Raw genomic sequence first — 27,506 nt, 5'->3', positions numbered from 1 at the left:
CTGTCTTCGACCAGTTGCATCCTGTTCTTTACTCCTCCATTTGTAAGTCTTAAGCAAAGTCTCTCTTTGATAATCGGATCCAATCACTTTCCTCACTCGAGTGTCAGTAGCTAAGCAACTTGCTAATCTTAATTTCAATTTTTTTTCTTTTTTTTTGTCGATATTGAAATACTACAGAGAAAATTGGGGAAAATATCGTATCTTGTACCCCATATCGAGCATCAACACCTGCCATGATGCCATTTGGTATAATACTGAATTTTTAGTTGGTTCGAAACGCTTTGAGCCATCTTCTTATCTTTAATATCTTTATTTCGCTACTTCCTTTAGTAGACTCCTGTGATATGCTTTGTCAAAAAGATATAAATTTTCTTTCCATGAATTAGTTTCATAGATGCCATTGTAGTGAAGTGATGAATGGGGTTTGTATAGTTTTTTTCTAAGCACAGATGCATCTTGTCCTTCGTTCATACAGTTAAATAAATGTTCCAGTATGAGACCCTTTTATCGTTCTTTCGTGGTAATGTGTTGTCAATGTGTGGTTTCATGCTACATACTGCTAGGGGTTAGCTTAGATCCTCCTCTATTTACTGGTGTTACTACATGCATAGCGTAGTTAGTGTCTGCTATATTGCTTTCGTTCAGGCTTTTCATTATTAATGGCACCATTCCCTGGAGAGAGAGAGAGAGAGAGAGAGAGAGAGAGAGAGAGAGAGAGAGAGAGAGAGAGAGAGAGAGAGAGAATGAAGGACCATGTGGGGGAGGAAGTATGAGAGGAATGGAGTATGTAAGGGAAAGTACATGTTAAAGACGTGTATGAACGGTACACGTGAGCGAAGAAACATGTAAGGGAGTGTGTGTGTGTGTGTGTGTGTGTGTGTGTGTGTGTGTGAAAAGGATGGTGTGTGTAAGGGAAAGTGTGTGAGAAGTGAGCGAGTGTTTCAGGTCGGGTGTAGGAGAGTGAGGGAGTAAGGCTGGCGGCGCATGAGGGAGGGTGTGTGAGTGTAAGGGAGTGAGGAGTAGAGTGAGGGAGGCAGTATGCGAGAGGAAGTTAAGGAGGGTGTGTGTGAGGGAGGATATGGGGAAGGGTGTTGGTTAGGGAGTTTGTGCGAGAGAAGGTGAGGGAGGGCAGTGTGAGATCGTGAAAGGGAGGGAATGAAGGAGGGCAAGTGTGCGTGTGTGGTAGGAGTAGTATGTAAGACAAGGATGGAATATTAACATTTCAGTATCAAACGCAGATCCACAAGGCAATAGCTAAACATGTCCAATGACAACCCCAATGGCCAATAAAAAACTAAGAATCCCTCTTTACCCATTTACTACAAACAGAATACCTATAAAATAACCAAAGGAAAAATAAATCATTATTCAAAAAGTAAAATAAAAAAAGCGAAGCATTTTATTGACAACGCATTTTTAGCAAAAATGGGCTTTATTTTTCCCTGGCGGGGAAACTATTAATATTTTATAATGACAAAGAGCTTCACATTTCCATGGTATAATAGTTATAAGTTAGAGAGTGACATAGTGATATTCCAACAATACATTTTGGGAGCGCACCGCCCGCCAACTCATGCATGAGCAAACATTTTTCATTTCCATGTTTATTGAAACGTTTGGTGGCGCGGGCTGCCTTGCTGATAACTCTTTCCACCAGGGCAGGACATTTCCATCCCACAAGAACGTTTAAAGTCGAGTCTCCGGGTTTTTAAAACAGAAATTCCTGCCAATGGCGCCTACTGGTGATGGCTCCGTGATGGGAGGAGTCAATAATGGAAGAAGCTTGAGGAAAATTGTAGTTTTCCTCAACTTGGCGTGAGATGTGATGCATCATTCATATATTACTGTACACGAGTACGTCTGGCAGCGCCGCGCTCACTCACAACTCGTCTTAGTATATTGTGGTGTCTGTGTGTGTGTGTGTGTGTGTGTGTGTGTGTGTGTGTGATTACTCTTTGTGTGTTACAAGGAGACAGTTTTACACTCGTGTTGCCCAGTCTCGTAGCCATGTCTACACTCACACACACACACACACACAACCAGCTTGGGCCAGGTACCTATTTATCGACCAGCCCCAAGGGAAGGATGGATACCTCGGTTGAGTATGCGTACGCTGCCGCATCCAGGATTCGAACCCATGGGAGAACTGGTGCTGACTCACGGCTAGTAACGTTTACCACCACTCTACGGAGGCCCGTGTGTGTATGATTAATATTTGTGTGCCACAAACACACACGCATACATACATACTCCAGCTTGAGCCAGGTACCCATTCACCGACCAGAACACCTAGGTTGGGTGTAGGCCAACTGCCACGCCTCGGACTCGTGCCGGTCCGACCCCAAGTTGGCCTATGCTGACTCATGGTCAGTAATGCTAACCACTACATCAAGGATGCTCGTGTGCGTGTGTGTATTCACAAACTTGTATATACGTATTGGTACTGTACGCGGAGGGAGTCTTACTTTCGTAGGACCTCATCTCTTGAACATTTACTACTATCATAAGTTCCTTCAGTCTCAGTATGCTGTCTGGATTAATCATGTCCTCAGTCATTTGATTCCATTCATCCATCTCACTTATGCTATGATTGTGTTTCTTTACATCTCTTTTAACAGGGTTTCTTGTTTAGTGTCTGTTATGTCCACTTGTTGCTCTGTCCCTATATCCTTCTAAGAACATCACTGTCTACGTCATCAGTCTGGCATATAAACTTAAATGTTTGTGATCGGGTCACCTCTCACTCTTCTCTCTTCCAAGGTGGGCAAATTTAAGACTTGTAGCCTTTTCCTGTACCACAGATCTCTTAAATTTGACATATTTGTTCCCCTACTCTCTTACCTCTCTTCGTGGTTCTTTTGGTGCGGTGACCAACTTTAGAAGCATATTCTAGTTTTGACCTTAAGTAGGATATGAACAACTTATGTATCCATTTTTTTTCAATCTCTCCAGTCATTCTCCATATATCCAAACCTTTTCAACATTCATGCTCTCATTCCTTAGTGATTCCAGAACCTTCGCCCCCACACCCACCCTATAACTCGTTTCAACTCCATGGTTCCATTTGCTGCCTAGTCTACTCCCGGGTATCTAAAAATCTTAACTTCATTCATTCTTCATTTATACTCTCACTCCAAATAACCTGTCTTTCTCCAGTTTTTGTTTTTATTCACATTTACTTCAACTTTCTCCTTTCACAAACTCTCCCAAACATAGAAACCAATTTCTACAGTCCCTCATTCGAATCCCCCACCAGCGCTGTGTTATCAGCAAACAATAATTAACTCACTTTTCAAGCACCATCACCCCTACCAGAATGCAGAAATTTCCCTCTCCCAGAACCCACGTAGTAACTTCCCATACCAACACATCTAAAAACAATGAAGATCCATGGTGACATCACACACACCGGTGTCGTAAACCAACCTTCATCTCGAACAAGTCACCTTCCTCTGTACCTACTCCCACACGCGCCATACGTCTGAGCTTTGCTCGAAAAGCCTTCCACAAAGCATCTCTTATCAACCCCTTCAAATACTTTCCTGACATATATAAATGCCGCATACAAATCCCCCCTTTTTTTGTCTAAGTATTTATCACATTCTTCAAAGCAAACACCATATTAAAGAATCTACCATTCCTGAAACCGCACTATTCTCACCTTTCCATCTGCTGTTCTGTGCATACCATCAGCCTCTTAACCACCACTCGCCCATACAAATTCCAAAGTACACTAAACGGTTTCGTACATTTGCAATTCAGCATTGACCTTCAATACCTTTGCCTTTAAACGTTGGTACTATACAGGCATTCCACCAATCCTCAGGCACTGAACCATGATCCTTAAATACATACATAAATGTATTCCATTCAACTCCTCCTTCATCAACAGTGCTACCCCTTCCTTAGCTTTCACCCTTACACAAACCCCTGACTTTACCCACGTGACATTACAGATTCATTCTTTTCCCTTAATCTTCAACTTCTTTTTACATAAAGCCAGAACATCCAGGTTCCTTTCATCATATCATGTAATTTTTTTCTTCTCATATCGGTTACGTCCAAACACATTCAAACCTCTCGGCCTGAACCTTCAAGGACGATTCGCACTCTTCGCTTGACGCCTTCTTCTGTTCCAACTTTAAGAAATGGAAAGACAAGATAGGGAGGGTTTCCAGCCCCCGCGCCCAACCCTATTAGCAGCTTTTTACAACATGGTAAGGATGCTTTCTTTCCTGTCCTCCTGTAAAAAGTTACGCCGCGAGTGAGTCACATTAAACGTCTGTACCACTGGGATACTGTCTCGTCAAAGAGCTTCTTACTCCAAAGGGGTCCATATTTCCGTGATAATGGAAGTAACGTAGCCTTGGGCTGCAGGAATTCCTGCACAAAGGTCCTGGAATATATATATATATATATATATATATATATATATATATATATATATATATATATATATATATATATAATTATTTGATCGCAGTTCCCCACGTTTGCGAGATAGCACCAGGAACAGGCGAAGAAAATATGCTAATTCGTTCCAGTTCACTCTATCCCGTGCGCGTCTTTCGCCCTCATGCATGTTCAGGACCCGATCTTTTTCAATCCATCCTTCCATCTCCAACTTGATTTCTCCATTCTCCTTGGTCCTTCCCCTTCTCATACATACATCCTCTCTGTCAACCTTACCTTGCACATTCTTTCCAGAAGTCAAAACCATTTTAGCATCACCTCTTCAGCTTTCTTATCCCAACACTTTTAATGATCACAAATATTTTTTACCCTGTCAATACATAATCAAACCATATATTGTCCTCAAGCACTTCATTTCCAACACATTCGCCCCTTTTCCGTGCAGCGCTATCTATAGCCTATTCAAGGAACTTCACACTCCAGGGGAGTTCACATTTCACTGTTACTGGGTGTAGAGCAGCGGTGGGTTGCAGAGGTTCCTGGCACGAGGACAATGGTAACAACAGAACTCGTCTTAGAAAATGGTGCTGGAGTAATCATATGATATATGCAGGCATATATATATATATATATATATATATATATATATATATATATATATATATATATATATATATATGAAATGTGGCCTTTGTTGTCTTTTCCTAGCGCTACTTCGCGCGCATGAGGGGGGAGGAGGTTGTCATTTCATGTGTGGCGGGGTGACGACGGGAACGAATAAAGGCAGCAAGTATGAATTATGTACATGTGTATATATGTACGTCTGTGTATATATATATATATATATATATATATATATATATATATATATATATATATATATATGTATATGTATATATATATGCATACGTTGAGATGTATAGGTATGTATATGTGCGTGTGTGGAGGTGTATGTATATACATGTGTATGTTGGTGGGTTGGGCCACTCTTTCGTCTGTTTCCTTGCGCTACCTCGCTAACGCGGGAGACAGCGACAAAGTATAATGATATCATATAAATGAATTATATATGTGTATATATACATGTGTGTATGTGTTTTTTATTATTATTATCTTTATCATTAACGAGGGAGACGAATGTTGCTCGTCAAAACATCGGTAACAAAATAATTGGTCCATCAAAGGTGTTTTTCTGTGTGGCAAATATTCCATCCAGTCGAGGGCTTTATTGTCGTCTTTTGTTGCCTGGCCTGGGATTGTTACGGCGCTAGCCAGGGAGGTTATTTACCGCTCTAGTCAGGGAGGCTTGTCACGGCCCTGGCCAGGGAGGTTCGTTACGGTCTTGGCCCACTTGTCACACACTGTCTATCCCTGCCACTTGTCCTGACCTCTTACGTCGTGTTTCTTAACCATCAGGTGGCCTATTCATTTCCCCTACCGCCGGCTGAGCTCACTCTGACCCTTGACCATCACCTGCTGACCCCTGTTTCTCGTGCAAAACTTGTACCTCTTGCATCTTTCCACCCCTTTTCTCCTGACCTTTACTGCCCCACCCCTCTTCATCCCCTGTACTAACCCGCTGTGTCAAATGAACATTTGTGGGTTTTTTCGTCCCTCCTCAGTCTGTTGACTTGTTTCCTACAACACCTATAGGTGACCTGATGTATTCCTCCAACTGTCTTATGTCTCTCAAAATTTGCTGACCTCTCGTATCCCTTCAGCACATCCTGACCTCTTGTGTCACTTCAGCACATCCTGACCTCTTGTGTCACTTCAGCACATCCTGACCTCTTGTGTCACTTTAGCACAACCTGACCTCTTGTGCCACATCATCACCAGATTATATGCGTCTGCTGTCCTGTGGATTTTTCTTCGGCACCGTCACGACCATTACCACCGCTACTGCCAACACCACTTCTACCATGACTAGTGCTACCACCACAACCCAACCCATCACCATGACTAGTGCTACCACCACAACCCAACCCATCACATCAAGATGACTGGTTCCTCCACATTCTTGATCACCACCAAAATGATCGCTTGAGGAGTACTTGTTCACTTACTTACGAGTACTTACGACGAGATTTTGCCAAAATGACCGGGCTAGCGCGTAGCGCTGACCGCAAGGAAATATTACAAAGAAGAACGAGTCATGTGAGTCACATGTTGCCATGTGTTCCGTATGATAAGTAGAGACTGTTGTTAGTGGTCTGAAAGCGAGTTGTTTGTTTATTATTGGTTAGGCGGGAAACCAAAAAAAAAGAAAGAGAACTACCTAAGCCAAAGGAATGATACCTGACAGCCACTGGACCGGAGAGAGAGAGAGAGAGAGAGAGAGAGAGAGAGAGAGAGAGAGAGAGAGAGAGAGAGAGAGAGAGAGAGACTGATCTCGGTAACAGATCCAGGTCAGTTACTTGATACATCGTGGATGTTTAGGGAAAATCGGCATTTAACTTTCTCTTTCAACTTACTGACACGAGCTGACGACCGAGTCGTGAGGCGGGGGTTATGGCGCGCTTCTCATACAGTTCCTTGGAGAGGAACACTCGGAACTCGTATGTAGTGCTTCCTCTACCCACCAGTTTGGTTCATCAGTGCCAGTTCTTCCATTACGAACGATGGTCGAGTCTGTGATCAATTATGGACGTTTGTGCTTCCTCCCTTTAGCCTTCGTCAGGTCATGGACGAGTCTGGCGAGAGCTCTTGTAACGTTTATGTTCGATGGTTACACCTGTGTTTGTGTGTGCTTACACCTAGGAAGAGAGAGCCACTGTGGTTGACCGTAGCAGTGTATGTGTAATGGTTGAAGCTCATAGGTGTCGTCTGCGTCTTTCAACAACGTTTCCTGCATGTGAAGGATGCGAGTCAGTCACAAAATCGTATCGATATGGTTGAGGTAAAAGATCACTAGATACTGTGGGCCGTAAGGGCGCCTCACGGCCGATGTCTCCTGAGGGTAACTAATCTTAATGGAAGTCTCTCTAACGAGTGTTTGCTTCCCTATCTCAATCGTCTTCCCGCCAAGATGAGGAAGGATAGAAACGTTCATTCCCTTGAGGCCAAACTTAACCTAGCCTCGCTAGATTAGATCAGGTTCCCTTGGAATTGGTCTGGTCGTCATTTTTGTTAGAAATTCGTTGAATTTAATGCAAACTATATCGCCTTAGCTTTAAAGCCCTTCCGCTGAGACTAGGCTGGAGGGAAGGATGGTGTATTCATATAAGTCATCGTCCGTTCATAAATTCTCCATCTCTAGCATCAAATCGATTGTCCTATGACATCAAATGAGAGTAACGATTAAATAAGTCGCAGAAAAAAAGTAATCAGTTACCAGACCAACAGTAGGATTACCGTTACTATAATTGTTGTTAACGTTGATACCAGCATCACCCTTTCTACCACCGTTACCTGCTCTATGTTTATCTTCCTCCTCGCCAACACCGCGGTCTTCTTACCTATCTTGGCAAATACCTACCTCGCCCATCACCAACATAACACCAACAACCGCCACCACCAACACACTCCTTTCATCCACCTTATCCTCCAACGTCATTACGTTAAAGAAGTCTAACACTTCTGATCTAACCTGTTGTCATTGGCGACAACTAACATTGTTGTTGCTACCATCGCCACTCCACCACCAACGCTCCCCTCCATCCATCTCCGGCAGTAAAAACGCGGCGGATGTTAATATTCATACCACCACGGGCACCATCAGAATGACAAATCACCACCACAATCACCACCACTATCACCACCACTCGTTCTGAGCACTTGTGTCCCTCCAACACCACCATCGCCACAACCCCCAGAATTACCACATCCATACAAGATTTTTCACTCTTTTTCGTCAGTTCGTCAATGAATTCATTATTTCGGTAGAACGTAGTGGAAATAATTGGCATTCAAATTGCAAGTGACGTATCGTAATTGAGAGTTTGTCATTTACAACGTCCAGCGGAGGATGTTCTGGTGGTGGCCCGGTTAAGACAGCGAAGTCCTCGATAGACAGGATGAGTGATTTTCTCATTTGTCACTTAATCAGAGGTCACTTTCAACCCTTCAGATACGACGTCCGACCCTTGAAAGTGATGGCCTGACCTTTGACCTTGACTTATGGGGATAGTTATGCTAGAAATGTGAAGTATATTCTTATGTCAGAGTCTACAGTTGATGTGTCGACCAAGTTTAGTTCAAAAGTATGATATATAACTGAATAATTAAAACAAAGTAACTGGCAAAAAGAAGAGAGGGAAGATATCTTTTGAAATTTATATGAGAGCTAAATAACACGATGAATTAGTTTATATGTCAACTCTTAAACCCGAGATCTTTGGATAAGATTTCATAGAGCAAAAATGCCTAAAAGAAAATTGACCAACATTTTCTTTAAAGGAACTGCTAAGCCTCAGCACTGATACCCGCGATTGTGGGTCGGGGTGGGCTCAGCTAACACGAGACACCAAGCTGTTGTAGGTCTGGTGGGGCCATACTCTGCACCACCTTACACGCCTACAACAAAATTCTTTCCTCAGACAGAAATATGATATTTTCATCGCCTTGTGTACTGTTTTTAGCATCATTCCTTTAGGTACAGTGGGTCTGTTACCTGCTTGATATTTATGTTTACATAACTCCGGTGTATGGTTCTTTAAATCTGTTGACAAAAATTTGTTTCTCTCAGATGTTTAAACAAGAAGGACACACTGGACATTTTGTATATATATATACATTGATAATAGCTATCTCGGATGATTAAATATGAGATAAAAAATGAAGAAATAGATTATAGGTCTTAGGCGTTTGTAGACCTGACTCCTAAACTTAGAGCGGTTGAAGTGAGGGAAAGACGTAGCAACAATATCACGCAACTTTATTGTTAGAGGAACGGTGGCTTCATTAGTCAATCCTCGTATGGTTGGTATGTACACAGAATCTGTGGGAAGCAGCAGCCAGACCCGTGGTGCCACGGGATCAAGTCTTAGTTGTAGGGACTCAGGCAGACAGCTGACAAGAACACTGGGCGAATATGACATCAGTAGAGGAGGGTCAGTAATGAAGGCTTGTGTGTGGAGAGGTGTGGAGAATTGATGAGGCAGAAGGTTTTTGATTCCATACTGACAACGAGAGAGGTGAGGGAAGAGTGCCCCAGGTATGCAAAAAGTGTTCCACACTGAGGCGAACCAAGTCTTGGTTGATATGGCATAGATACCGACATGAAAGATAATTACGGTTCCTCCTCTGTTTTTGGGAAGCAGAGTTTTACGTTTTGTGGCGTTTCTAGCACTGAGTGGAGTACATAGTTATACTCGCTATGGATTTTACGTTACTGTAGGATTGAATTATAAGGTTTTGATATTTGATATCGGAAACAAGTGAAATGAAAGAGAAATAGAGGAAAGGACTGCGTTCTTGCACCACAAAATTTTTAACCAGGTCGCTTCCTCCCCACTCACATGTTCTACACTGGTCTGAATTATGACAGGAGATACGTTCAGTCTTTGGAGTTTTTCATGAAGTGTTTCAAGTTTGATTTCGAATGTTGTTTGTCAGAGAAGCAAACAAGAGCTGAAATTTGCTGTGGCACTTTTGGTTGTCGTCCAACCATAGTATGCAACTGTCTACTTTAGGAGTAAACTATACAAGTTGTTTCCCCTGGTGGGCATCACATAAGGCACCTGTGATAGTGGGTACTACGTGGTGCAGAGAATGACGAGATGCAGCCTTTTTCCATAACATTTTCATCGGGTGCATTACAGACCAGACTTATCATACTAAGCCAGTCTTATCATACCAAGCTAGTCTTATCATACCAGGCCAGTCTTATCATACCAAGCTAGTCTTATCATACCAGGCCAGTCTTATAATTCCAGGCTAGTCTTATACCAGGCCAGTCTTATCATACCAGGCCAGTCTGTCTTATCATACTAGGCCAGTCTTATCATTCGATAAAACCCACGTACGTAATGCTGAGGGGATATATGGTCCGTCTTTACAAGATGCACGTGGCGAGTCTTACTGGCATCTGATAACCTGCCACATTCAGTCCTCTCTCTCTCTCTCTCTCTCTCTCTCTCTCTCTCTCTCTCTCTCTCTCTCTCTCTCTCTCTCTCTCTAGTCCAATTTGCCTCAGCTGGTTGGTCTACCACATTAGTCTGCTGTCTACCCCAGGTTGGTTTACCACTTGAGTCTACTCTGTCTACCACACTGGTTTGCTGTACCTCTTGAAGATTGGTCTACCACACTGGTATACTCTACTTCCCAAGGGATGGTCTACCACACTGATCTACTTCCCAAAGGTTGATCTACCATACTGGTCTGTCTACCTCCCACTAGTTGATCTATGTCACACTGGTCTATTTTACCTTTCAGGGGTTGGTCTACCACACTGGTTTACTCTGCCTCCCACAGGTTGGTCTACCACACAGGTCTTACTATACCTACCACACTGGTCTATCCTACCTTCCACATGTTGATCTGCCACATTAGTTTACCTCTCATAGGTTGGTCTGCCACATTGGTTTACCTTTCATAGGTTGGTCTACCACATTGGTTTACCTCTCATAGGTTGGTCTACCACATTGGTTTACCTCTCATAGGTTGGTCTGCCACATTGGTTTACCTCTCATGGGTTGGTCTACCACATTGGTTTGCCTCTCATAGGTTGATCTACCACATTGGTTTGCCTCTCATAGGTTGGTCTACCACATTGGTTTACCTCTCGTAGGTTAGGTCTACCGCAGAGGTTTACTTCTCATAGGTTAGTCTACCACATTGGTTTCCCTCTCATAGGTTAGTCTACCGCAGAGGTTTACCTCTCATAGGTTGGTCTATCTCCCCCCCACCTCAGGTTAGACTCCACACTGGCGGTCCCTTCCTCCCCCAGTGGTTTGGCCGCTCCCCACAATGGCTCGCTCTGTCTCATCCTCCACCAAATTGGCGGAAAATCTCTGAGGTTCCCAAGACGCGGATGCTGCCGTCAGCCCAAGAATGCACCGGGGAATTAAACGTAATCTGATATCAAGGGGTCGTTGAGCAGGATTGTTGCTACAGATGGTAGCCAATTACAGCCTCCCTCGCCAGGTCGGTACACGTCAAACCACTGGAATTCCTCCATAACAGAAAATCTTTTTGTCGAGTGGGATATTACTGTTGACGTAGGCTGTCAGCTGCCTCGCTACCTTCCGATACTCTGAGAAAGGATCACGTTGGTTTCTCGCTTCTCGCGAGACCGCCTGGGACGCGTCGTGTGAGCCAGACGTTTATCAACAATATTGACTGACTTGAGAAACTTATTTTGTGAAGGAGTTCCAACCCTCGATGAATGACTGGAATACGCCTGGTTACACCGGCGTCTACTGCCTCTTGTCAGAAGAGGCGATACCTTGTGGCTGCCACCGTAATCTGGAGTAACCAGACACACACACACACACACACACACACACACACACACACACACACACACACACACATGCACACACGGTTATCATAGACTATTTGCTGGCATATATTAGAATAACATTCAAGTATATTGGCAGAGAAATATTCAACAAACTATTGACATCCTACATGAGGCCAAAGCGAGAATATGCTTCGCGAGTTTGGTCACCTCACTTAAAGAAGCACAAAGAACTAATAAAGGAGATCCAGAGGAGGGCAACAAAAGTAATACTGAAATCATGAAAACTGAGTTCCAGAGAAATGCTGGAGATCTTGAATTTGCCCACCAGGAAAGAAAGAAGAATGAGGGATGACCTGATCATAATCTTTTGATTCTTAAACCTGCTTGATGACGTAGACAGTGAACAGTTCTTCGAAAGAGATGAGGAAAGAGCGGCCGGAGGACAGACACAAGATTAAGGAAGAAACTTGCCATATATGTATATATATATATATATATATGTATATATATATATATATATATATATATATATATATATATATATATATATATATATATCTGTTGGGGAAAAATAAGGAAAAAAAACTTCGAATTTCTTGGGTGTTTGTAAACCTGACTTTTCAAGGTGAAAGTATTATCAAAGGAAGGAAGAGGGAGGAGAGTCACACACATACGATCTATGAGGAAAGAAGACGGCATCATAACGATCAATCTTCGTGTGACTCGTCTTCGCACAGGAACTAGAAGAAGCAGCAGAATTCATTCCCGATGAGATGTTATATAAACAAGATGATCTAAACGTAGAAATACTTGGGGAAATTTATTTCCCCGACTGGATCTGTCTGGAGAATATATATTTTTCACAAGTGTCTGCCATCTGTTGACTCCTTACACCCGCCAGGCATCTCACACCCGTGGATACAGACAGTGGGAGACCTTGCGGCTGACACAGCAAACTTCAAACTTGTAGACTGGAGAAAAAGTTCCAACAGCTGATGCCGGTTCCTTACTCGGAACTCATTTTAATTTGTCGTTGGTATTTCATTCTTCTGATGACCTCGTATCTACCTCGCTTCAAGATTGTTTTCCAGTTTCCCGCGTCAGCATAGTTTCTGGTTCCATTTACGAACTTGCGGGTAAATTCTATCAGTTTCCAGTGTTTACTTTACCTGTGCTACAGATGCAACATACGTCTTGTGTACACCCGAGTCACTAAGGTCACACTAGCATTGTGATCAAGTGTGTGAAGATGGGAATGATAGGAACGCGTGAAACATAAAAGTCTGCCGCATCATTGGTTTCTCTGGGTAGTGGTCTGCTGCACGATCCAACACCCTGAGTAGTGGTCTACTTCACGATCCAACACCCTGAGTAGTGGTCTGCTTCACGATCCAACACCCTGAGTAGTGGTCTGCTTCACGATCCAACACCCTGAGTAGTGGTCTGCTTCACGATACAACACCCTGAGCAGTGGTCTACTTCACGATCCAACACCCTGAGCAGTGGTCTACTTCACGATCCAACACACTGAGTAGTGGTCTGCTGCACCATCACAACACTCGTGGCAGTAGTCTGCTACACCGGCGCTTCCTCGGAGCAGTGGTCTCTACATCAACTGTACCCCAGAGCTGTGGTCTGCTGCACCTCTCCTTCGTGCCCCCACTTCACAGAACTTTATCTGCCACTTATAATTTGCAATAATTCTATTCCCAACCTAAGCATAATGAGCACACTGTTTGCTATTCATACAGGCGTCACACCAACTTCATTATGGTTTATCGTATATATTCATAATTCTTAGTGATGTGGTGAACGATGACTCGCTATCGTCACCGCACCATACTTCACTACAGGTCGCTACCAGTATATGATAGACGCCTCGCCACACTTGGATCATATCACGTTATATCAGTATACCTGAGACAAGACATTCAAGCACAGCAAATATCTGCATATGATTGACGGGTCTCTTTGGGGAGGTACACCCTTTTGTAGATGTATTTGTTCTATCATGAGTTTCATTTCTCTCGTACACAATTATTCTTGAACATAAGGTGTGGTATGTTAAGTGTGGCGAGGTGTCTGTCATATATTACATTGTGAGTGGTGGTATGGTGTGGTGACAAGTATATGTCATCGTTCACTAGATAACTAAGAATAATAGATATGTATGATAAACAATAACGAAATTGGTGTGTTACCTGGATAAATAGCTAATATTGTATTTGCCACGCTCAATTTGTGAAAAGAAATGAAAGGAAAATTATGTTATTTCACGTGTGGCGGGGTGGCGACGAAAATAGATGAAGGCAGCAAGTGTATATGTGTATATGTCTGTGTATGTATATGTATGTACACGTTGAAATGTATATGTATGTATATGTGCGTGTGTGGGCGTTTATGTATATACATGTGTATGTGGATGGGTTGGGCCGTTCCTGGTCTGTTTTCTTGCGCTACCTCGCTAACGCGGCAGACGGCGATTAAGTATAATAATAAAAAAGATAAGATTTTTTCATTAAAGTCAAAAATGGAACAGACAGGGAAATTACCACGACCACGTCGCTGTGACTAGGTCTGTTAGGGAGAGAATGGATGAAAGGGATTACACGAGTGCCATAACAATTGCAAGGGAGAAAATTAACGAAACGTAAAGGATCGATGATTTCGAGCCGTAAGACTAAGGATATTATTAGAAATGATAAGGAAACGGGATCAGAGGTTACAAGAACTGGAGCAAAATATAAATAAGCTAAGGAATCAAAGATCATGAAAAGTGACATCGTATGGTATCTGAAAAAAATGTAATCAAAGGGTGCGATAATAGGATTAAATCGGTTGAAGGGATTCATAAAGGAATGTAACCAGAGGAGAGAAGGTGCAATGAATGAGAAGCGTCAATAAAAGGGTTAGGAGGGTCTTCTCTGATGTCCTCGAGATAGATCACCAGGAGGAAATGCCCGTAACACTGAGAGCAGAGACTGTTGACAATATACGGCTGGAAGCAGGAGTAAATTCCGGATCCACTGAATAGAATCGGGGCAAGAAAATGACGCAGTGGAACAGACACCTGGAACGTCAGATATCCTTAGATAAAAGTGAAGATACGTTATAATGCACTGTTAGAGCGATCAGGGAAACATATGGTTTTAGAAGGATTAAGATAGTGGTTAGTATTAAGGATCAGTACTTGATGGCAAAGAATGAAGATTTTTACGTGAAGACAGCAACATGAAGGATGACAAATTAACGCTACTAGAATTAGCAGATAAGTTGCATCAGTGTTAAGAATACTAGTTGAAGGAAGATTGATTGTTGATGATCTTTGGATTGGATACGACTATATAACCAGCCAGAGAGGAGAGGGTAGATAAGGTAAAAATACCAGTCAATAGATGACTGGAGGCTGTACACACACCAAAGAAAGTTTGAGAGAAGAAAAGCTGAGATAAAAGATTTAAGATATAATCGAAATATAATGTTCGGTTAGGAATGATTAAGGCGAATTGGTAGCTACATAACCAAGAGGCACTAATGAAGCCAGGCTAAGGAAGGTAAAGAACAAACCGGAATGAGGCAGCTTATTGATAGCAGGTGATAGACCAGGGGAAGAGAGAGAGAGAGAGAGAGAGAGAGAGAGAGAGAGAGAGAGAGAGAGAGAGAGAGAGAGAGAGAGAGAGAGAGAGAGGCCAAAAATGGGAGGTATCAGAAGAGGCCAGAGAACAGAACAGACATGCACATGTTAAGTGGAGGCGTGTACAGGGGCGGCGGTTGCGGTGGCAGTGTAGCCACCCAAACACTCGGCCGTGGGCAAGCCTCAGCGGGAGGAACGTATTCCACAGCTTCCGGGTACGTTGTCTCCACCATGATGGCCTGCAGGGTGACACACAACACAATCAGGGCTCTTGTCAGATCTTGCTTGCTGTTGCTAAGAATATCTACGTGCGTGCGTTCGTGTGTGCGTGTGTGTGTGTGTGTGTGTGTGTGTGTGTGTGTGTGTGGAAAGAGGGTAAAGCGGTATTTGTGGAGGAGGAATGAGTCTAAAGAAGAATGTGCTGTGATATGTACTGACTATTGGTGTTTGATCAAAGACTCGTCGACAGGGTTAACTGAAAAAGCTATACAAGATAACTTAGAAGGTGGGTACAGTGCTGGAGTTCTTAATGTGCAGCCTTTCCAATAACCTTGGCAACTGGGGATACACATCAGGTGTTGAGGATCATGAAGTGAGACAGTTAACATTGGCAGTTATCACACACATCAGTGTTGTGGATCACGAACTTGGGCTGGGTAGATTTCTCGACCGAAATGTGGAGAAAAAATGTGCAATATTTGTCCAGGAGGTTGTTAAGATAGTGTCATGTTGCTTTTTGAGGACGAGTTTATTTCAGAAACTTGGATTTAAAAGTTCATCATCACTATATCAAAGGTCGTATCGAATCATGCAAGAGATAACTGAATATATATATATATATATATATATATATATATATATATATATATATCTTTCTTTCAAACTATTCGCCATTTCCCGCATTAGCGAGGTAGCGTTAAGAACAGAGGACTGGGCCTTTGAGGGAATATCCTCACCTGGCCCCCTTCTCTGTTCCTTCTTTTGGCAAAATTAAAAAAAAAATAGAGAGGGGAGGATTTCCAGCCCCCCGCTCCCTCCCCTTTTAGTCGCCTTCTACGATACGCAAGGAATACGTGGGAAGTATTCTTTCTCCCCTATCCCCAAGGATATATGCATTAAATATATATATATATATATAATATATATATATATATATATATATATATATATATATATATATATATATACACACACTACTACTGCTACTACTACTCGCAGTGTGTCAATGAGGGAAGAGTGAAACTTTCATGGTTATTAGCGAGTGCTGGAGGATGTCGAAATATTTGAGGAGGTTACTATGTGGGGGAGCATTGAAATTTTGGAGGGCAATGGTGTACTTGGATACATTGGTGTGCTGGGGAACATTGGAGGGAGTTATGAACTAGTTAAATCTGAAGTGTTGGAAGACTCTGGTGTACTGGATTGTTGAAGGGCATTGATGTATTGTAGGGCACTGGTGCGTGGGAGAGCGTTGTTTACGTAGGAGGGTGCTGGTTACTGTAGTGTTGGTGTGTGTGTCGGAGGATGTCGGAATACTGTATGGTTTTGGTGGGTTGGAGGGCGATAAAGTGTTGGAAGTCGTAGGAGTGTTAAAAAGTGTCGATATATAGTAGGGTTTTGAAGTGCTGGAGGACGTGTTGGAGGGTGTAAAACGTTGAGGTACTGGAGGGTTTTGGAAAGCTTTGGAGGTTTGAAGATTGTTACTATGTCTGAGAATGTTGGATGACGGAGTAATAAGCGTTAAAGAACGTTGATGTGTTGGAGAGTGTTGGAGGGCATTGCATTGTTGTAGGACACATGGCTGCTGGTCTGCTAGAGCTTGGGGTTTGATGGAAGGCACTGGCGCGATGCTTACCTGGGCTGGGACGCCGGCCGCCATCATGCACCTGGTGAGGTGCAGCCCCCATGCCACCAGTCGCTCCGCCTCCCCCGTGTCCGCCCTAAACCAGTCCAGTTGACCCAAGGTAGTCCTGGAGGGTCGTCGTTCTGGCCGGGAGCCACGGGTTGGTCGCATCTCTGGACGACGTCAACACTACCAGATTCTCCTTACTGGGCGAATACAGGAGTTATTTGAGTAACGGGAAAACAAAGTTAAAGAATTATGAAAACGTATGTATATATTACCCCAGGACCTCTCGTTTTTTCTAAGAAAGAGGTCTGGTGTTGTCCACGACCAATTCCCTAAAGGCTCTTGCAGAGTCTAAGGTTGCACTACTTCCAGAAGGAAGGAAATGTGGATTATTCTGGAGTGAAAAACTCTTTGACAAGACTGTACTCGAAGTGATAAAGCTTCACCAAAGGTGACTTGCGGTAGAACATTTTACAGGCGGAGCCCCGGTAACACACACACACACACACACATATATATATATATATATATATATATATATATATATATATATATATATATATATATATAATATGAAGGTGAAATTGCACTTCAGTAGTTCATATAAACTTATTCAACATGCATAGAAAAATTACATGTTAAATGAAATCATATGAACCCCTACGGAAGAGCAATTTTCACCTTTCATAACTTTCATCACGTACTAGAGTTAGCAAGATAGCATCAAGAACAGAGGACTAAGCCTTTTAGGGAAAATCCTAACTTGGCTCCCTTCTCTGTTCCTTCTTTTGGAAAAGTAAAACAGGAAGGGAGGATTTCCATCCTTCCGCTCCCATCCCTTTAAGTCACCTTCTACGACACGCAGGGAACAAGTGGGAAGTATTCTTTCTTCCTTATCCCCAAGAATATATAAATATATATGCTAACATTTGTCGTAGAAATGGAGGTCATGCACATAATTCTGTATTCGGCATATCAGACGTGTAACTTACTTCTCCAGTCGGTCATGTTAAAGACTTTTTTTAAGGGATTTATAGTGAGGTGTGGAGGTGCACTACTGGGCTAGGCTGCGGCGAGGGTAGTAGAGTAGGAGCGCCCAGCACGTCTTCTCCAGCTGGCTGACCCAACCGAAGGTAGTCTGGTTTCTCCCGCTGCTCTCGTACTTGCATTCTGTAAGTGAAAACTTTGAAAACTAACTTGATCGTAGATGAAATAATTTCAACAATGAGACTTCAGCGGAGCTAAGTGTGTACTTCGACAGTGAAATACCTGGTTCTTGGTGTTTGTGTATCCATACATAAGATTAAGACTTGGTACATATATACAAGGTTGAGCTTATTGACAGGGCAAGACGGTCGTGGAAGTCGTAGTGGGAGGGGCCAGCCGGGAGCGCCACACCGACGTGGCCCGGCAGCCTGGCTCTCTGGGAACACAGCAGCCTCACTTGCTACACAAGCCAACACCTTAGGAGGTAGACCAACACACACTCTACCTCACTACCACAGCTTTATCAGAGAAGATTAAACTCGCACTTTAGAAAAGGAGAGAGAGAGAGAGAGAGAGAGAGAGAGAGAGAGAGAGAGAGATCGCTGTGACGATGAGGTATGTAAATGAGGCAGAAAGAGCGAGCGAAAAAATAGAAAAAAAAATTAAAGATGGTAGAGACGAACTGGGGATGAAGGATGTATTCAGTTTTGATAACTCCAAAGAAAATTTAAAAGTTCCATGAAAAGGTTGAGAAAGGAAAGTGAGGTGAGAATAAAATCAAAGGATGTGAATTGAAGTGTTGGAGGAACGAAGTGGCGTTCATATTAATGGGGCAGAAGTACTGTTAGAATTAAATGAATACCAGAGAAGTGGAAGAGGCAGTAATACTCGCCTTTGGTCTGGTCTTTCATTATGACTCCTTTTGCTCCCTTTGCCACCCTCTTTACTCGTTGTCCCTTAAATCTCCTACAAACTCGCAGCTGCTGCTTCATCACCTCACACCTCTACTCAATCTCTGTGGGTGAGGAGGAAGCTCCTCTCTCTCCACCACACCGTCTTCTACACTCTCGCTTCTGTCTCTCGTCTGTCATACCACTTAACGCAATAGATTAACGTCTTTAAATTTGATCAATCTTCTTTAATCTTCTTTAACCTAAAAGCAGATGATTAGATATCTTTACACTCGACGTTTTTCGATATATGACTCCACTTTCTCCTTATTACTTCTTCAGCCTCTTTCAGTTCACAGTGCACCTTCAAACTACTGTAGCCTTACCTTGACCCCCAGAATGTGTCGCAAATAATTGCCGGATAATTTGGTGTTTATGCTAGTTTGAATCTTCGCCCTCCGCTTCAACGCCAACCATCAAGACTGTGATTACATAGAGAGTGTATGTAATCAAAGAACTACGTTTAACCCCTACAGAGGTGTTGAAGATCTTTTGATTTGTGTTATAACTGGATGTAGACGGTCTAAGTGACCCTGCCAGTTGGTAGACATAGAACTGGACTAACCTTTAGTCTACCTATACCACTGCACCCTCGTCCGAAATTGGGAAGTAGGAGCTGGGTGAGTACTGGCGGCCGGGAGGGTAGATTATGCTTTTCAATGAAAGACAAACTTTGGATTATGGATCAAGAAGACTGGCCGAACAAAAATTGAGAAGTAAATGAGGGTACAGGGATATTGGAAGGATGTGGTCGTGACATACGAAGTAGAGTTAGGAGGTGACCTAGTCTTATGTGGGTGTGGATATGGGGAAAACAACAGAGAAAAAGGAAGTCGGAGTTTGAAACACAATCCTCTCATTATCATCCTCGCAGACTCCTCGGGGTGGGTACTGGAGGCCATGAGATTGGTTAGGTTGGGTGTGGGTCAGATGCTTTGTCACACTGGTCAGGTTGGTCATACTCAGTGTAAAGAATCAAGGTAAGATGAAAGACTCGGGTAAGATGAAGTAGTAGAGTTACAGTAGATAAGGTGAAGGGGTAGAGTTAGGTAAGGTAAAGGAGCAGATTTAGACGTGGTGAAGGGCCAGCGTAAAGCAAGGTGAAGGGTTATGATAAAATAAGGTGAAAGGGCATAATAATTTAAGGAAAGGGTGCAGAGTACAGTAAGGTGTAAATAGAAGGGACAAAGTGAGATAAGGTGATAGATCAACGTGAAGTAAAGGGGCAAAGGTAGATGAAATGAAGGCGCAAAGGGAGATAAAGTTGAGTGGGTTTAAGAAATGGTGAAAAGTGAGGGAGCAGAGTTAGAGTGAAGCAGGAGAGGAAGACATTCTTAAAGGACATTATATTCAGCATTATGGAGGCACTTTGAGTACGGCCACCATGTCTTACAGGCGACAAGAGAGATCCTGTCAAAGAAAGATCACTCACGATTGAGGATAATCAGAAGCACGTGTGGACATTATGATAAAGAGAGAAACGAAGAGGAGCAAAACTCGCATTTAAGTCTGGCACCCACGCCAAGACCACCTGATTACACTTGAGGTAATCGAGCGGCATGCCGGGGGAGTAGTAGCGGTGGCTGCTGTCCTGTGAGGCATGGTGCTGGAGACGCTCCCTCTCCTGGTGGTAACCGACGCTGGAGGGGTCGCCGCCACCCTCGTATACCACCGCCCGGTGCAACTGATCCCGCGAAGTCGCATCGCCCGTCACATCGAACTGGAACCATCCATAAACAATTACTAGCATCATATCCTCGCATGATATTTGTCAATCCATCCCCCAGTGTTCATATATCTATGGCTATTGTCGTGTCTCATAAATGTATAAAGTGACTAATATAACCACAGTCATGTCCACAACCACATGCCTCTCCCGCCACAGACACGAGTCTATCGGAGGCGCTCGCTTGACCTTCACAAGGCACTGTGTCAGTGTCTAGCGCTCTCGCTGATGCTATAAATATGTTCTTCAATAAAGAACTTATAACTACCTCAAGATCAGTGCATTATTAGTGATATCATAAATCTTAGATATGCTTTCAAAGCTGTTTTCACGTACATACGAATACTCATTGACTCTGCTAGAATGTGGCCAGCCTAGCACAACAACCGTGCCATATGTATACGTAGGATTGCAATGTAAAGTTTGTGGGCGAATGTAATGGCGGCAGTTTCTGCCATTTTAGAGATATAGATTTCTATTTCAAAAAGCCTGATTAAGAAGGCTCGAATGCACTAGAGCCTGTTTCTGAGAACAGGTTGTGAGATATATGCAAGGAGAAAATTAATATCATCACCAGCAATCAAGAACTGAAGAGTCTTAGGAATGAGATCAGAGATGCGAAGAAGAATAAGAGCCGCCAATATCGTAGTGCATTCAGTAATGATTAATGAAAAAAAAATCGCTAATATCGTAAAATTTTGACCAAACAGAGAAAAACTCATGCTGCTCTCATTCATCAGTCGAACTCTCGGTAGGATGGAATCGCCAGAAGTTTAGGGACCAGTCAGCCAAACGGGTCCACATCAAGGACTAGCTAAGGCATCTTCTCCTTCCTCAAGAAGACCAGCTGACACTCCCTCTATATTTGCCTCAAACACACGTGCAATCAATATTGTATATCTCTGTACTGTTATAGTACCTACTCAGCGTAATGTTGTAGTGAACTTGTAGATGGGTTTTCCTTTAGACTTGTTTCATGGCTACTTGTCCTGGGCGACGGTAAAGTTGAACAACTTGATGTCTGATTTTGCACCATTAATGAGTGAGTTGACTGCCTTACGGAACGTAGGAATTGAAATTCTTCTCCTTTGTGCAACTTTGCATTCCAAGCACATGATCGACTCAGATATTCTCGCTGATAATATTGATTTGTTTCGTCTGTTTCCTTGCGCTACCGACTACAATGCCATGAACCTTTATTCGGTCAGAAGTAAGTGTTTATAACCTTCTTCGGGTCTGATTTAGATATGTTATATGTGAAATGAAAATAGAACTCCAGAAATGAAATAGAATTCTTTTTTTCGATACTTTCATCACCAGAAGCGGCAACCCGGGTAATCATCACCTTTACAAGGGAGTTGCCACTTCGAAGACTAAACGTAGAAAGATTGCTCAGTGTTGTGATAAAAGTACTTACTGTCATTTCCTGGAATGTATCGACTTGCTACAATAGGTCGAGAAGGCGTCATTTTTGAAGAGAAAAAATGTGTTAACATAGCTGACAGCAGCGCTTATTATGACCTGCCTCACCGTAGTCTAAAGGTAGTTTATACTCCATATCTCTACTTTAATCGGTTTGTTTCTGCTCTGACGTACTGGCTTCCGTAATTTGGTCTACCATTTTTATCTCCTTTATTTTTCAAGAAAAATACCTTGATATCTGACGTCTCGCTCCACCCTTGTTTTGATTTTGCATTTATTAGCTTCTGTCTTCTACCATTTTCCCAAAATTCCATCCAGGGATTTGAATTACACGACTGTAATATCATGACTCACGACGGGCACACAGCAACGGGTCTTCCACGTAGCCAACATAATGCTCTTGCTTCGTTTCCGGGAACTTGACGCTGTTGCACCGCGACCTGGCGTGGTCGAGGCGGGCGAGCGTGAGGTTGTAGGTGAATGTCCAGGTGCTGGCCCCGTGAGGGCGTGCGAGGGTGGCCGGTTGCAGCAACGGCACAGGTAATGGAAGCCCCTGGTGACGCCCTCGGGATATGTCGGGGTTTTACTATTGGTATGGGGGGGAGGGTGCGGCACCTCAGGACCATAGGCGCACAGGAGGTGTTTAGTGGTGTTCTGACGAAGGGTGAGGGGGAATACATTATCCATTACTTTGGTAATGTATAATAGCAAGAATACATTGTTGCATCAACGTACAATAATCTGGAAAGTGGATACCTGATGCCTGATGAGATAAATCTCCGTAAAACAAATCTAGAGATGATCTCCTCCTCCCGCCGCCTAGCCCCATCCCCCACGACATGTGTCCCAAGCAACCCGCATTAACCGGTTGAGGTGGCGGCGGTGTGTGTAGCCAACCGGTTGTAAGTCGCGCCATGTGAGCCCTGAGGCAGGTGTCCCTGCTGCCTCCTCTTCCCCCTCCACCGCCACCACCTCCCCAGCAGGACGCGCCACCCTTCCTCTCCCTCACCACCGTCACTTCCCCATCGCTAACTCCCTCACTACTTCCTTCCTGCTATCTTTCTGCACCATACATCACGCACCACTCCCTCCTAAATCGCGAGGATCCTCATTATCACCATCATGCCTCTCCACTCTCACGTCTCCCCAGACACATCCACCTTTCCACATCACTGCTCTCCTCTCCACTGTCTTCAATGAACCTCCCTCATCACAACCGCCTTCACCATAACATCCCTTACCACAATCTCCCTCAACACTCTTCCTCCAACACAAACTTCCTCACTACTCCTCCCCTTCTCCCTCACTACTCCTCCCCTTCTTTAGCCATCGTCTCCCAATACCTCCCCTAACTCCCCTAATAAGCTGCTTGTCCGTCGCAACCATCTGTCTACCGCTAAACCTTTCACTTCTCCCCCTCGAATATTTATCTCGGTAGCACCGTCAACAACCACATTACTACCCATCACTACGCCACTAAGTAACCCCCCACCAAACCACCACTCTACCACCTATTACACCGCTAACTGCCATCCACCACACCAGAACCAAATAATTTCACTCCAGTTATATCACTACCAATAAAGTGACTTCTGCTTTACTATCCTGTTTCTACTAAAGTAAAGAATGATATGGCAGATAACTCCGTCAGGTCTCCTGTTTATCCTTTCCGTGTACCTACACCACCATATGTTGTCACTGCATCACTGACTACCACGTCTTCATCAACTGAACCGCCACCTACCACTACATCAGCTACTGCAGTACCACGGACTCCCTCATTCACTTATACTACAACATGAACAACCACACTCCTTCCATCCGTACCATTACCACTATACGACCAGAGAGACTATCTCAGCCACCAACTACACCACCACTCACTACCATATGACATTTGATTCATGCTGCCAATACACACCAACAACAAACAACAGAACAACAGTTGGCCGCACTACGATGCACTACTGCACCAACAGCCGCCACATTACCATCAGCTTAAGCTGCCACTAACCAAACTACCATCCAGTACAACACCACATTACATCAGCAGCCACTGTGTGATCACTCGCTGTGCCATCATCTACTGTGTCATAACTCCTTTGTATCATAACTCATTACATCACTGGTCATCACATGTCTAACGTTGTTGTACCACTCGCCACAACACCACCACCTGCACCACAACCCCTGCACCTCCACCACAGTGTCGGGTCACAGTACCTGGAGGGGGAGATCGTTGTGATCGCAGGTGTTCAGACTCCTGGAGACGCGTAGTGTGGTGTGAGAGAAGTTGTGGGTGGTTCTAAGGAGACGCCAGTCCTGCTGCTCCTCCTACACCAGTCCTCCCTCTGTCACATGCCCGTCCTGCAACAAGAACCGCTTTCATGAACCTCTCGTGCGTCTGACGCAAGGGAAGATAACATAAAGACCTGGAGTGATCTTTATATTATCTGATCCATTACTTTTTCAGTTGAAGATGAGCTAATTCGTGTAATGAACGCCATCCACCTGTCAGTACCCTACCGCATGAGCGTCAGTGGTGTGGTCAGCGACCCTGGTCATGACTCAGCGGGCCTGGGAATGAGTCCTGATACAGGCAACTGGCCCAAGCAATTTAGATGTTCATCCTCGTCTTTTATGGGACGTGTGGAAGGAAAGTCTCCATTCATAAGTTTTTTCAGATAGTGTCCGTTCTTGAAACCAAAAAAGAAGAAAAAAAGAAAATCTTGTACCTTGCTGTAGGTTTTGAAATTTGGTGAGATATTGTCCAAAACCACTCTGTCTATAAACGTCTTTTGAAGAGAAACGTAATGTGTCGCGTGGCACAGTCAGCTGAGGGAGCTCAAACATGGTGAGCGTCAAGGTTAGCGTTACCTGAGGAAGGTTGAAACTCTGCCACCACCATAGACCTCACAGGCCACCACACGTTGATGAAGCTGACACACACACACACACACACACACACACACACACACACGCTACGACCACCGCCACTCACCTGGACGTGACCATTACCCTCATCGTCGACCCAGTCCGTTAGGAGGTCACTCATCTTGCTACTGCTGGAGGAGGAGAAGCCCTCAGTCTCCACTACGATCTCCTGCAAGAGGCCAGCTCAGGAATCATGATCGACGTTTGAGACATCAAGATCAGGAATAAGATGAACGTTCAGTTAACAAGAGACAGAATACAAAGGACATAGCCATCCCATATGTAAGCTTTATGACATGTGCAATATCGGATCAGAAACCTTATCTCTAACAAATAATTTTTGTCATTCAACGAAGATGCTCATTGAGAGTCCTACCCACGCTCCATGGTAACATCCATCCCACCAAACACCGTGGTGGAGTCACCTTCATGCAGTATTGTAGAGCCGCCTCTACGGATCATGGTAGATCCCCATTATACAGTGGGGTAGAGCTACCTACGTACAGAACATCAGACGAGAGCCATACACCACGGTAGAGTCCCCACCATACATCACGATATGGTATTCTCTGCTAACTTCGGTTTCTGCATATTTCTACCCTTTTCCCCTCAACTACACCTCATCTGCATACTTAAGTGCTTCACCACATTCCCCCATTTCGTCTCTGACCTTTCCCTTTTACTATTTCCGCTCATCTCCCTCACTCGCATCCTCCACAGATTCACTCCATCTTAGTATCTTTAACTTTATTCTGTCAACTTGTTTCCTTATACTTTATTTCTCTCAACCGGAATATCGTGATATCGTAAACTAGTCCTTTTTAGAGTTCCAGACATATGCTTTTAGAAACCCCCATCCGAATCACACAACCGAACCTCACATACTTCAAAAGACGTGTAACTGTAGCACGCTCACTTCCTGTGATGCTCACTTTACCGATTCCCTACACATCCCTTATGTTATGCGTCGGAACTTGATGCATTCTTTATTATACAGCCACCTGGAGCTCGTCTGACTGGGTTTCAATTTTTTCCAGCAAGTCCCAGCATACCTGACGCCTGGTATTTACTTTCTCTTTCACTTCCCTGACCTCGTTTGAACACTGATATCCTTGATTCCATTTCAGTGTCTTCTCTGAATGTATCATCGTATGAGATCTTTTGATCTTACAATTCTTCAGTCTTTTGTCACATAAACACCTTTCCTTTCAGATCAGAAAAGTCCTCACTCATGCTGAAGCTTTGCCTTTCTACTCTGCACAATGGAATCCATTGACATATTTCACACGGTCCCGTTTTCTATGATTCTCTTCGCTGCAACTGTTCGTGAAAAATGTGTCCATAACTCCGTTCTTGTTCATTTTACCCCTTCCGTGTGAGCTCATCCATTTCTTCCCCTCTAATATTATACTCCGATGATTATCGTATCTATTCTTCATACGTCGTCTTTGATAAAGCATCATTTTCAGTGAGCTCATCGAATCCTCTAGTATCTAACGATCCTTGCCATGCTCTGACACTTACTGTGTGAACACAGTTAAAACTGAACACACACCATCCACACCCTGACACCTACATGAACAAACATCTATACAGCATTAAATATCTTCCTACAGTGTTCAGTCTCAATACCTCTATGTAGCTCTAAACACTTTCCTTCCACGCTCTGACACTTGACGCTTTGCTCCCATACTCTTGATACAGCACAAGATTCTTCCCTTACATGTTAATATCATCCACTCCTAAGACTGCATGTACGGTACGCAACGCCGCGTGCTTTCCTTGAAAACCTTATTACGTAACCTATTTCAGAAGTCTTTACTCCCTTGCCTAATCGTTTCTTTCGTCCGTCTTTATCTATTCGCTTGTCTCCCTCACACCCACACGCACCTCCTCCCTTCACACAACTGGAGAAAATTTTTGCCTCATCCCTGACTCAGTTATCGAAGCTGTTTGTATTCCTTCCAAATCTTGTTAATATCAAATTGTTCCAATAATAGATCACCTTTCAGATTTTCTATTTCTTTCTCGTAGCCAGTCTTTTTACAGGGCACCTTCGTTTCCCATCTTAGCGATAGAAGTTGAATATGTTTGTTCTCGGCACCAGACGAAGACAGGATAAACAAAGTCTTTACAGTCGTACATTAACTAAACCTCGTCCAAATGAGTGAATCGTCATTGTGTTT

This window comes from Panulirus ornatus, chromosome 4, assembly GCF_036320965.1.
Source record: "Panulirus ornatus isolate Po-2019 chromosome 4, ASM3632096v1, whole genome shotgun sequence".
NCBI lineage: Eukaryota > Metazoa > Arthropoda > Malacostraca > Decapoda > Palinuridae > Panulirus > Panulirus ornatus.
Note: the sequence above shows the minus strand (reverse complement) of the source record.